At 45.2% G+C, this 13925-nt stretch overlaps 1 protein-coding gene across 2 annotated transcripts in view; it reads left to right on the top strand.

The window, feature by feature from the left end:
• The window catches only part of PPHLN1 (periphilin 1), a 401076-nt gene that overhangs the window by 11590 nt on the left and 375561 nt on the right, over positions 1-13925 (top strand). The window contains exon 1 of one of the 2 annotated variants that reach the window (XM_069628027.1): positions 9295-9342. The exons of the other annotated variant lie outside the window; for it this stretch is intronic. The gene's annotated coding sequence lies outside the window, so the exon portion shown is untranslated. Of the gene's footprint in view, positions 1-9294; positions 9343-13925 lie in introns of those variants that run through there. 2 annotated transcript variants of the gene reach the window in all.

Raw genomic sequence — 13925 nt, 5'->3', positions numbered from 1 at the left:
GTGTGAGAAAGTTGTTGGGCATGTGGCAGGTGATACCTATGGCGGTGGAAATATCCTTTGTGCTCTTGTTTGTGACCTGGCACTATCAAATCTTATATTCATGTCTTCTGTTTTGGAGTTGCGTCTTGGGTTCTTGAAAGATAAAGTTGCATTATTTTATTGCTGTATTGCTTGTAAACATTTATTTATTGGTATAGAGGAGGAACACAGCTCTTTTGATCACTAAAGAGCGTACAATAGATAAGAAATCTGATTTGACGGGAAGTAGTGTGGTCAATTTGAAGGAGAATTCTGACCAGGTTGTGGAAGGGAGTAAATGGAACAGTCACTGGGGACAATACATAAGTGGTCATAAATAAAGGACAACGATCATTCGAAATGTTTAAGTGCAGGTAGGCGATTAAGGTCAGCTGTGCTCGGGATGTGACCTTGATGGGTGAAGTGCTTGTGTGGTGGCAGAGAAAGTGAGGGACAGAGGCAAGGGGAACCCTTTTAACCTACCTCTCATCTGCCTGCAAGCTAGGAGGATAAGTCGGAGAGGAGTGGGAAGGCTTTTTTAAAAATTTGTTTTTATTAGACATTTTTTCAAACACATCGTACTAGGTCAATGGCCATTAATTGAATATCAAACCCCTTCCCCCCCCAACTTTCCAAACAGAATTCAATGAACTTCCATCTCTTGTAGCCAGTGACCTTGAGAAGTGGAATCCAGGCGGCTTTAATTCAGTCATTTATAGGCTTCGATGAAGGGGGCCCATTCCATTTCTCTGGTTGGTAGGTGGTCGTGCAAGAGGCTTGCTATATTTCCCATCTCGTAAAGGTCTTTGGCTTTTCTTGCCCAGGTAGCCTCAGTCGAGAGGTCGGGTAATTTCCAGGTGATTGTGATGCACGCCCTTGCCACCAACAACAGAAAGTGAGTCATGTGAGGTACCTTCCTGCATCCCTCTTCTTGCTGTTCCAGGCCAAATAGGACCAGTTTGGGGTCTAGTTCTCTAAGGAGCCCTTCAATCTTTCTGGTCCAGGCTAGGACCTCCTTCCAGTATGCTTGCGACTTTGGGCATGCCCACCACAAGTGCCAGTAGTCCGCCTGGGTACCACAACCCCTCCAACACATAGGACTCATTTGGGGGAACATTTTCAAGAGCCTCTTTGGATCAAATTGCCACCTGTGTAGCAATATTTATGCTGTGGCGTTTGTATTGGGCCGAGATCAACGTTTTGTATGCTGTCCTGCATAATACGGACCAAAAGTTGTCTGTTATCGGGCCCATATCTTTTCCCCATCTTTTTCGGAGGCTCTCTTGTTAGTGCCTCCTCGTCTCATTGAGTGCCGCATATGATTTGGAAATGAGTCGTTGGTGTGGGACAATTCACTTAGGATTTTTTGCAAGTGGGTGAGATCTCTCATAAGGTTATCCTTCCATTTCGCCGCTTTAAGCTTCCACTTCAATTGGAGAAATTCGAACACATCAAGTGGACCCATCTGCAGACCGGCTTCTAGGTCCTGAATTGTTATGCACCCCTTGGGTTTTATTAGCTGGCCCACCCTTTCGTGTCCCGCTTCATACCAATCCTGGAATCGTTGTGGTTCTGCAATGTCGTTGCGAATCGGGGGCGCCCAGATACAGCTCATGGGCAATGGCCATGTTGGGAGTCCCTTCATTTCTCCCTTCTGCCACCACAGCAGCAATCCCATTTAAATGTTCAATTGCGCTTTTCGGGAATGCGCTCTTCAGTGCCCATAGCCACTCTCCCAGCGCGACCGGTCATATTCTGTAGTTTTCAATGGATACCCATTGTTTTTGTTTGTCTTGTCGTAGGTGCGGAACTATGGCCCGAACTGAGCTGCTCGGTAGTAGGTGTACATATCGCGAAGCCCCGTCCGGCCCTGTTCCTTTGGTTGGGTTAGTGTGGCATATGATATTCTCTGCTTCTTCCCTTGCCACAGGAATCTGAGGAGCATTCTCTTTATCTCTGTAAAGTGGGATCCCGGTATGGCGATGTGGAACATTTGGTATTGGTATAGTAGTTTGGGGAGCACTACAGTTTTTACGGCATTTAGTCGTCCCAACCAGGATATTGTCAATTTGGCCCATCGTTCTAAGTCTTTGGATATTTCACTCAGCAGAGGGGGCAGGTTGACGACGTAGAGTTTTTTTTTTTGGTGGTTCTTGTGATGTTGATTCACACGTATCGTAGACTTTGGCGTGAGGTTGGTATGCCTTCCATAGTCGGGGAGTCTCCACCCAGGTGCTCCGGGGCCTTGTAGAGAAAGAGTGTTGATTTGTCGGGGTTGACTTTTAGACTGGCCCATCTGCCGAATTCCTGGATCATCTGCAGGACTTTCGGGACATCACTTTGTGGGTTCGCAAGTAGAGGAGGTTGTCATCAGCAAACATCGCTAGTTTGTATTCACTCTCCCCTATGATCACCCCTCGAATTGCTTTTTCACTTCTAATGTTATTGCCCAGCGGTTCCATGGATAGGGCATATAAAAGCAGCAAAAGTGGACACCCTTCTCTGGTTCCCTGCGAGAGGACAAACTCTCTCGATATTGAGTTGTTGACGACCACCCTTCCTTTTGGATTTCTATATAAGGCTTGGATCCCTCCTATCATCGTTCCCCCAAAACCCATGTTGCTCAGCATGGCCCACAGGAACTCCCATTTTACCCTGTCCAAGGCTTTCTCGGAGTCCATGCTTAGGAGGGCTTGATTTCCTTTGATGACCCTTGTATGTTTCACGATATTGAGGGTTTTTCGCATTGCGTCCGTTCCCTGCCTGTCCTTTTATGAAACCCACCTGGTCTGGGTGGACCAGGCGAGGCATGATGTCCTCCATTTGCGTTGCGAGCACTCTGTATATTTTAGCGTCTGCGTTCAAGAGTGATATTGTTCGGTATGACTTGCAGCATGTTGGGTCTCTCCCCGCCTTGGGGATTACTACTATATGCGCTGTTGAGAATGATGGTTGGGCGTGGCCCGATTCTCTTATGTGGTTAAAGAGAGAGGCCATGTGCGGTGCGGGGCAAGACTATCTGCAAACTGTTTGTAAAATCCCATGGTGAATCCATCTTCCCCCGGGGTCCCTCCCGTTGGAAGTCTTTTTAATAGCTGCCTCAACTTCTTCTGGCGTGATGTCAGACTGGAGAAAGGATTGCTCTTATTCTTTAAGATGAGTGAGGCCTGCCGCCTCTACATATTCTTTCATCTGCCTCCCTTCCTTGTCCCCCTCTGTGGTATAGAGGTTTTCGTAAAAATTGGCGTATTGGCCAGCTATTTCCTTTGGAGGTCGCACTGTTGCCCCCTCTTCTGTTTGGATTGCTTCCACTCCTCTTCCTACTCTTTGGGCCCGCAGTCTAGTGGCTAGCATTCTATCGGCCTTGTCACCCTTTTCATAGAAGTTCTGTTTCAAGAACCTTCTTTTTTTTATTGCATCCCCTTTTCCCATGGCCTTCAGTTCTTACCGTTTCCTTTTGAGGTTTGACGGATGTTCCTCCCGATATGAGCATTGTGCATGCAGATTCCCCTCCAGTTCCACAATTTCCCCCCTCAGTTTGTCTTCAAGGATTTTACGTTCCCTCTTCTGCCTCGCCCTTTCTCTCATAATGTGTCCCCTCCACACCGCCTTGCCCGCCTCCCATTCCGTGTTTACATTCACCTCCCCATTGTCATTAATCTGGAAGTATCCCTCTGTCTTTTTACCCAGTTCTTGTGCATACATGTCCTGCCACAGGTAGTCATTACATCTCCATCTTGTGTCTCTGCACCCGATTCCCTCCATTTCTCTCCAGTTCTAGGGATGTTATCACCATGTTGTGATCCGACCACGCTACCGGTCGTATCTTGCTGTCCTGGACTGGTTTTCTTTGTCGATCAATAGATAATCTATCCATGTGAAGGTGTCATGCACCTCTGACTTGAATGTGTAACCCATATTACCCGGGTTGCAAGACCTCCAGACATCGATCAACCCCTCTGCCTCCAGTGTGGCCGCAAACCTACCGGACTCCTCTCTCGGATTCCTTCTCCTTGTCTGTTGCCTGTCTATTTGGGGATCTGCCCATGTATTAAAGTCCCCTCCCACCAAAACCAGATCTTCCCCGCTCATCTTCAGAGATGCTAGGGCACCTTCGTTGAATGGGCCCTGCCCTTGAATGGGCGTGTACACCCTTACCAGCGCTATTTCAGTGGCTTCCCATTTGCCTCGGATTATAAGGCATCTGCCTTCAAGTGAATGCTCAACTGCTGGGTTCTCTAGCCTAAGTCTCTTGCTGAGGAGAATTCCCACTCCACCCTTTTTACATTCCCCTGACGCCCAGAATGTTTGTCCCACCAGCAGGGATCCTTTCATCGGTGAGTTGAGCCCCTTCCCGTTCAGAGTGCCCACCATCAAATTAGTTCTCCCCGGGTGGGCGTTGCTGCTTTCCTTTCCCACTAGATTGGATCCCATTCCGCTGGATAATGAAGCTCATTTTTGTCTACACACTGCTGGCCCTCCCTGGTTTCCAGGCTTCCCTGTTGATTTTGCTTAGTCGTTTGCTTCCCCCCTCCTGCAACATTAACCATAACTGACCCAAGGCTGGGAGACGTCCCCCTACTGCTGGGCTCCCAGCCCATGGTTGGATTCCCTATCCCTCGGGCCTGCCCTTCCACCCCCCACCCCGTTAACCGTGAAATTAAATTATCGTCAACTGGACCGCTGCCCTTGATACTAGCTCCGGTCCTGGAGTTGGTGACGCCCTCCTAGAACTGAGGGCCACCAGGGTTTCCCACTCTGCACTCAATGAGGGTAATGTCTGACCCATCATTTTCCCCTTTACCTTATTCGCGTGTGTCGCCAAGTGTGGAGCTGACTAGGGTGGTGCAAGTCTGTATGTTGTGGCGCACTTAAGCTCCTCTTTGCATGTCTTTTCAGGGGGGCTTTGCTGGTGAGATTGTTTTCGGTTTGAAGAACTTTCTTCCTCCCTTGCCCCTCTTCTATCTCTCTGGCATTCCTGCTCTTTCGCTCCTCTGTGATCACTGGGAACTTGAGGGGCCAACAGGGCCACTAGCATCGTTTTGGTTTTCTAGGTTGTTCAAGATCGGTTTTGCCTCTTCTGGTGTTGTGATCCTATAGTCTTCTCCTTTGTATTCGAAGTCCGGTCAAATGGGTATCCCCATCTGTATCGAATTGATTGATACTTAAGCCAGATGGTCAGTGGCCTGCACGCTCTCCTTCTCGCTAGTGTGAAGCTTGAAAGGTCTTGAAAGATTTTTATTTTAGAGCCTCTGTCCTGCTTCTGTTTCGCCCTGGCGAGGATCTCCGTTTTTTCTTTATATCTCAGAAATTTTACTACGAATGAGCGGGGGCCTTTACAGTATGCCCTACCGCCTCTATGGGCTTTTTCAATGGAAACTTGTTTCCCTCCCTCTTCTTCGAACAGTTGGTTTATTATGTCCTCGACTGTTTTTTCCACTTGGTGGGAGGTCTCTCTGTCCTTCTCCTGTAGTCAGAGTATCCTCAAGTTCAGTCTCCTTTCCCTGTTTTCCATGTCATCGATCTTGAGTGTCGCCCTCCTCCTTTTAGTTCAATGTCTGTCATCCTGGCATTTAGGTTAATTTCTGTCAAGTCCACATTGGCTTGATTATGCTCAAGATTTTCGACCTTGTCTTCTATAATGGCCACTGTTTCTCGTATTTCAGAAATGGAGGTTTGGATGTCTAATCGCAGTGCTTTGATTTCTGCCAGGATTCCTGCGATATCGTCTTTGGTGGCTGCTGAGGCCATTGTATCTGTTTTTTTTGGGGATTGTAGGTGACTTTTGGCTGATTTTCTGTATTGCTGCAGCTTTTCGATGCCCCCCTCTGAGTGCGTGGGTGGTTTGCAATGTACCTCCGGTGGGGTTGCCCCCTTGGGGGACTGTGCTGGTCCTCTCACTGACTTCCCGAAGCGGCCCTGTGCCGCTTCTTCATCCAGGAGTTGTTCGAGTTCACAGCCTGGGAGTTGCTTCTTGTTTTTGGCGCTATCGGGGACTCTCTCCTGGGAGGTCCCTGACATTCATTCAAATTGATGCCCCCTTCGTGTGGCTCCTAAGGCCACCTATCCGCAATTTTTCTTTCAAGGTGTTGTGTGTGGCTTAGGTTCTCTTTTGCCTCCTCCCCGCTGGCCCCTTTTCCCTGGGTTGCCCACTGTTGTTTGGGCACTCCTGTTTTCCTTCCTTCTTGGGCCTGTTGTCTGCCTCTGGCGCTCACCTCGGGGTTCCGCCTCCCTCGTGGATTCCCCCCCTGCAGGTCCCAATCACTTGGTTGCTGCAGGCTTTTGGGGCTTGTGTTTTTCTACCACTCTGATCACTCCTATTTTTCGCTTCACTGTCGTGTTCTGTGCAGCATCTCCCAGTTCTTGACGTGCGATGCAGAGCTTCACACGAGTTCTTTGACCCCTGTACTGCTTTTGGGTTGCTTCTCTGTGTAGCCCTTTAATGAGACCCCGGTGCGTGGGCTGCTGCTTCTGTCTGGTGTGGCCCCCCTTTCAGATGAGATAAGTTTGCAGGCTTCTGGATCCGTTTTTTGGGGGCCCTGCAGCGTCCGATTCCGCAAGGGACCGCTGGCGCAGTGCCCTCAGTGTCCCTTTAATGGTTGGGCTGGGCTGTTACAGTAACGGGGCCATGGCGTGCACTCACCACTCTTGTGGGGGCTCCGCCTCTGTAGTAGGTCTTTTGTGCCTCTGGTTGGCTGCCGCTTCGTTGCTCTCGCCCGCCGTTCGCCTGCAGCTAGTCCTTCTTCCTACTCGCTGCGGTCTTCTCCAGTCTGCTGTGGAGGCTAGCATCCGTTCGCGCCTTGCTGGCTATCCACTCTGCGGCTCGCTCCAAGTGCTATCACATCCCTGTACAGCCGACAGTTGGAGTGACAGCCTTCCCGGGGGGGCCCTGATTCTCATAATACACAGTTAAATTGCCCCAGAAGGGCCATCTCAGGCTGCTCCCTGTCACTCTACCCGGGTCCCGTTGTGTTCCCAGGGCTGGCTCCTGGATGTCGCTGCGGCTCCGGGGCTGTTTTCGTGGGGGCCGCTGCTGGAACGTGAGGTCCTCTGGCAGAATGCTTAATCACTTCTCCATGTACCTGCGGGTTGGGCAGACCTTTTCACGCGTCCGCCATTTTTTGAGAGCTCATCGGTGGGGGATGGGCAATTCTCCGCAAACTCTCCTTTCAGCTCCCTTCTGTTTATCTTTGGGCATTTATATTTCTCTCATCGGTATTCTGTGCTCCAAAAAGGCATTTCTCTGTGATTATTTTCGTTTCTGTTTGCGCTCTAAATCATCTCAACTGTCACCTCGAGGCGGAGAGCTGAGCTTCAGGCAGCCATTACCTTCTGGGCCTCCTGGTGGTCTCCGTAGGTAGGTAGGCTTTTAATTTGGTTTTGAACAAATCCATGTGCACTGTTTCTTGGATGCCTGGGAGAAGAGAATTCCTTGCACGAGGAGCGGAAGCACAGGAGGGCAAGGAGCCACAAGGGTAGTCGAGGAGGCAGAGCAGAGATTACAAGAAGGCTTGTACAGTCGGATAGAAGAGGATGGATACAGTGGTCCCTTAACATGGATAGATTTGTTCACCTGGAGAAGGCATTTAAATCTGGCCCCATTTTGCATTGTCAGTCATCCAGCCTAGTGACGGTTTGAGGAAGTTGGTGTGAAGTGAGGGATTTCAAAGAGTCCTGGTAGCAAAGTTTGTCTATAAGCCGAATTTGTCTATATTTTAACTCTTAGACAACTTCAGTGCCTACATATAAACAACGATTAATAGGTCAGCACTTTTAAAAATGTTAAAACAGAGAATTCAAACTTTAAGCCTCTGCATGTATTAAGATCTCACAACAGGCTTGGATTGATTATAGTAACTATGGCAATGTGCAGTCTTTTATGTCTAATGTGTTACCATCTATACATCAAACGAAATGCATATCAGCGTGCTAAAGGTGCTTGGATTGGTGAATCCAGAAACGGAATTAGTAATTTGTGTGAACTATCGAGACAGGTGAGTTTATATTCCAGATTGCCATGGCTTTGTACTAACGCGTAAGACTGTCTTCCGAAAATTATCTGTCCCTGGTCCTTTTCCTAAAGTAGATGAGCAATGTAGTATCTCGATAGGGGTACACCTTTTAATGTAATGTCTGAATATCGGATTTCACTGGGAAATATGTGGCAACCTCTATTTTGTTTTGCATATTAAATACATGTCAACTGGATATTTTGAATCTCAACATTTTTGTTACCTGATATTAATCTCCTATATAAATGCAAATGGTTTGAAATTCCTCATGTTTCCTTGGCAGTAAGTAGGATTTGGTTACCATTTCTTGAGGTTAATATGTGCTTGTAATGCAGCATTAGAGAACATTTTTGAACATTGTGTTTATTTAGTTACAAAATTCTCATGGTACAGAGTGTTTTCAATAACTTGATACAGAGAAAGAAGGTTCTTCCATATACTTTCAAGTTTCCGGGAAAGGTAGGATTTCAGCATGTACAGAAGGCAGATTTTTGCAAGTGGCGCAGGAGATGAATTGGGCGATGAAGTATTCCAGGCCTAATCCATCATTCACTTCAGGCAGCCTTGCATTTGGACCTCTTTGAGACCAGCCTGGTGAGATGCTCTCTCTTAGTTTGAGGTCAAAATCGTATAGCCAGTGACTTTTAGTCCCTTTGGAGATATTTTATTTGACCAGTTTGAAGTCTCGGAAAAAGACTCTCGATGTAGGGATTCCTAAACACAATCACTGTTGATGTTTATGAGCGTGACCACAAGAAGTGAGAGAGAATGTAATGAATGGTTGAGGGGCTTGATTTAGAAAGTTATAGATGAAAAAAATTCACATGCGTAGTAAGGGTGAGATCTTAGTTGAGGAAAAATCCAAGATGTTAAACGGATTTGACCGGGCATGACAAATGCTAAGGCCTGGAGGCATGAGACATTTATTCCAGCGCTGAGGGCATTTACGTGCAATATATATTTGTGTGTGTGTGTGTGTGTGTGTGTGTATGTGTGTATATATCAGGCGGACAACTGAATCTAATGACCCCTACTGTGTCACCCCACAATTCCTGCAAGAAATGGGCAGTTTTATAAAAACTTGAATGTATTTAAATAAAGAGATTAAATGTGAAATGAAGACACATGTCGTCTCCAACATTATCAAGGGAAATTGAACAATCGCAGGCAGCTGGTCTTCAAAAATGAAAAATGACCTGCGTGCATTTATCTCACTATTTCTCACACACACCCATTTATATAATCAATTGTATTTCCAGGGCGCAAAATGTGCACTCGCCACTAGCCGTTCGCTCGTGATAATTATGTCTTGGTGAGTAAGAAATGGCGTGCTGTGTGACTTTTTATGGTTGACTATTAGCATGCAACATGACATTTTTACCTCTTATATTTTTTATATTAAGTTATAATTTACAATAGGTATGCTAATTGCACTTTTGTCACTTATCACTTCAACACTTTCTTTATAGTAAAATATTTCCAAATTACACATGAATGTAAATTTGAAAATTATAGAAACTGTTTGGTTTCCCCAATGACATGTATGCATGCTAGAATCAAATTACTGTTTTAGGTACCTTGTTTCCTTTGTAGATATGGTGCTCTGTGCTGCTAACGTGCAGTTTACAATATCTGCAGGTTTTGAGTTAGGGAAGTAATGCTTTCGATTTAGAATGCAGACTATTTTGACTCAGCCCCCCAACCTGAGAAAATGATCTTCTGTTTGCATTGAAGAAATATAAATGGCCCTCCCCTTTCAAATCACATATGAATTTAACTGTGTAATTTCAGAATGAGGGGTTGTATGGGACTTGTATTTGTATTTATTTATTTGTAGTGCGCACCAAACCCAAGGGTAACTGGGCGCAGAGGCAGCAAGAGGGTTGCAAAGCTTCGTTACATACAGTAAAGGTGAGGTCCAGCTGGGGTTACATTGCCGGACGTATCACGCCAAATAGGATGGGTAGAGCATGTACATTAGAGGCAGTAATATACATATTTACATTCAATGAGTAAGCTAGAGCATATATATTCGGGCAGTACTATAAATATATTTACATTCAATGAGGAGCCACATGGTACTGGTGAGTCCGGGTCTCAAGAGTCGATTACACCCACATTGACTTACACCCACAGTATTTTGATAGGAATAGAAATGACTCCTTTCAGCTCCCTTCCTTACCTATATATCTTTTAAAACATCTGTGGCATCCACAGGATGCAAATTATTGATACAATCTGTTAGGTTATGAAACGTGAGCCCTTGGTTGGCAATCTGAGCTGCTAACTACACATGTCGCAACATGCAGGGTTCAATTTGATTGGACTAGATGTACAAAAAGAGACCGTGCTCTGATTTTTCTTGAAAGGAAATCTCACTTGGAACTTAACTATAGTTAGAAGGAAAATGCGTTTAACCTTCAAATACTCCTGTTTTTATTGGGGATAAGCGCCTCCTCTACAACTACCCACTCCTAGGACCTCCCACAGAAGAGGCTTAAGGGCAAATCTGATTTGCTTTAGGGGATTTTTATACGTACTTTGGGGGGGATTGAATTCTTTTAGCTCATGGAACCAGCATCCGTTCAGCATCTGGTCTACCCCCCGCTGTTCTGTGGTGCTCTCTGGTACAAGTGAAATCTGTTTCATTCTCCCTCGTGGACTAGGCTCATCATTTTCAGATATTGCTACCTCAGCATCCTTCTAGTTGGGCAGACTGCTTATTGTTGATCATAAAAAGGTGGCCCTTCCAACCAGCCTTTTACAATGAGTCAATTCTATCTCCTCCGTTTGAACAGGTATTAAAGTGTACGAAATGCTATGTCATAATTATGCCACTATTTGATTGTCCCAATCCTTCCATTGGCTTACCAGCAGTGCGACACTCCCATTGAATAGACACCACAATCTTCATTGTGCAATTATAATGTATATATTTTGACTTGATCACGATAAGAGGCCTGTTTCACTTCTAAACTAATGAATGTCATTTTGTTTCTCTTCCTTAATTCATGACAGGGATATGCTAATTCAATTAAATCAAGATTATTGCAATCTGTGCCTGCAGACACATGTCTGAGTATGCAATTTGACTATTTGGCTTACTGCTTCATAAATGCATGACATATTCTCATTTTAATTTCTGATTAATCTATACAATTCATATTTGGTGTCATAGAGATAAAGAGCTTTTGTTCTTCGAACCACAGTAAGTTTCATCTTCCTAGGTCTTGTACTTCCTGAATTATAAATAATGTTTGCCTTTTACATGTAGAGTTAATGGTAAATAACGTGTTGTTTAAACCAAGCGAAAGGTACATGACTGGACATGCCCTGTTATTCAACTTGGGTCCCGTGCTCAGCACATGTTACGTAAACAGCCCTTTGTGAAGTCTGTATTAATGATTGAGCAGGAATGTTTGACAGGACCCATTGTTCGCATTGCATTAGTCCCAGCAAATAGCTGATTTTAATGAGAGAGCAGGGTTACAAGATTTCAGCTAATTGGATACCTTTGCTTTGATGCTGGCTCATAAAATAGGCCATCTGGCCCACTAGACTTTAATCTTCTGTGAAGCCCACCGATTTCATATTCTTTTTAAAGTAAAACGATTTCTATAGAACATTTTAAAGAATAGATGAGCAAGCATAAGAGCTAATACATTGGATGAATATCAAACAAATTAAAATTCGTACAGTTCTTACAATGGTTACAGTTCGAAATGTAAACTATATGACATAACATATAATAATAATAATCGTATTGTCACTAATGTGAACCAGTGCATAAATTATAACAAACGGGGACGACGGACAAAACAAATAAGGAAATAGCAGGAAGGGGGAGGATAAAACTGTATATAAGGAGAGGACAATTTGCATCAAGTAATTATTGAAAAGATTACATTTGTTATAAGATTTAGGTAAAGTCTTGCAAAATCAAACATTTGTTCAATTCTATGAAAGGAGCAAACAGAATTCCACATAAATTGTAAGTTAATTTCTGGTTTTCCGGCAGGAAGCAATGAGGTGAAAAGCCACATATACCAACACATTTTATTATTTAGGCTAGGAAATGGATACACTAATATACAAATCATAACCTTACATGGTCCTGAAAAGAAAAAAAATATTTTGTAAGCATTTTCAGATTTGTGTCAAAAAGTAAAAGCCAAATTTGCAGTTAAAGATGAGTGGATAAAATCAGTGGAAGAAGATTGATAAGCCAGCATAAAATGTGGTTGGAGTTAGTCATTTTAGCAACCCTGTGTGGTGTTCATTATGCTCTATGTAATATGGCCTTAAAAGTAAAAACAACAAAAACAAATACAAAAATGTTAACAAATAGCAAAGGCAGTAAAATAAGGTCATTGCAAATTTGGCCTCCAATGGAGGGAGGACGAAGGACCCAGGATACCTGCGGCAATTCCCTGTAGTCGTTTCCGCAGAGGTAAGGCATTTGCCCCTAATAACGCAGTGCTATGGGGTCATGTTACAGCATGGACATCAATGTTAGTGAGGATGTGGGCCAATTGAAATTGTGCTGTTAGATAATGGGGAGCTTTTCATAATTAAACCTAGGATACAATTCACTGTGCGCTGATCCCAGAGTTCTACCCGAGTATAGTCCTGATCACTCAACCCCTATGATGCATCTTTGTACAGTTTTTACCAGGTTCCAAGTAAACAATTGCGTGTGGTGTGAAGCCAGTGTAAGCTTCTATTAATTGGAGCTTCCCTAGATTTGTACTGATTTTGGGGTAAATTCAGTATATGGTTCAAGTAAACATAGCAACCTGTTGAGCCCCATCCAGAGTATACTGTGTGGGCCATACGGCAAGCACTGATTTTCGCATGATTTTGCACTGTCTGACTACCCAAGTATTCACTTTTCTTTTGCTCCGTGGACCTGGTCTACTCCCCTCAATGAACTCCACTTAATTGGTTGGACAACTTAGTGGGCTTAGGGCTGGCTCAGGCTGACTAGATGGAGCTGGATGCACCTCAATGATCCTTGCCGTTACATGCCCGTTTGGATCTCCCTTTGCATATGAAAGCCCTGCCCACTTCCCCTCAAATTAATTTGACCTGGAATAGTATCCCTTTGCTACAAGCTAATTTCTCGGGTCCTAGCTTTGCCCCTGTGCCATCTGTCGTTTCTGCTGGCGAACCCTGCAATGCTCCCTCCCCAGGGCCTCAATAAAAACCATAAGCAGCCTCCTGACATCCCTGAGCTCTACCAGTACAAGACTACAGTCACAACCACATGGTCAGAGTTCCCGTTTCAACAGGAGCAGTACCGGGAGCAACAATGTGTTGATTAGGGAGTCGGTTGGGGTACTTGAATTGCTCCGGCATAACGATGGGCGACTCTCCAAATGGTTCTTGTTTTGATTGGGGCCTAGGGGTGGCAGGTGAGGAGTGTGCATAGTATGTTGAACAGGCCCCTGCATGGCTTCCTTGCCAATGGAGACCATTGTTATCTTGGGTGCTGGTATTCCCTTTGGATCTGGGCAAAGATCTACCAAGTTTATGCTTGATTTGGTTTCCCAAGGGATTGGAATCTCAATAACTTTGACCTTTACGGTCTGTGGATTGGTCAAATCGCTCGGTAGGGATTTCCTTGCGCCGCCCCCCCCCCCCTCAACAGCAAATTCAAGTAAGGGCTGGTTGTGCAGTATTTCGCACCAACTCCAGGGTAGACATAGGCAGTGGGCTACTTGGGGCTTTGTTTATTGTAGAAAGCAGGGAAAGTGTATTATGAGTAGTGGCAGCGCTAGGTATGCGCTCATTTGGAAACAGCAACTCGAGAGCCAAAATAATTTCATTCCTTCATTGGCACCTCCCCCTGGGGTACTACCTTGTCGGTTGCAAAAAGTCGGACCGCTCTGAGAC

The sequence above is a fragment of the Ambystoma mexicanum genome, chromosome 12 (genome assembly GCF_040938575.1).
Source record: "Ambystoma mexicanum isolate Mex_15411 chromosome 12, UKY_AmexF1_1, whole genome shotgun sequence".
In the NCBI taxonomy this organism is placed as follows: domain Eukaryota; kingdom Metazoa; phylum Chordata; class Amphibia; order Caudata; family Ambystomatidae; genus Ambystoma; species Ambystoma mexicanum.
The sequence above is the reverse complement of the archived record's forward strand: the minus strand, read 5'-3'. Positions and strand labels throughout refer to the sequence as shown.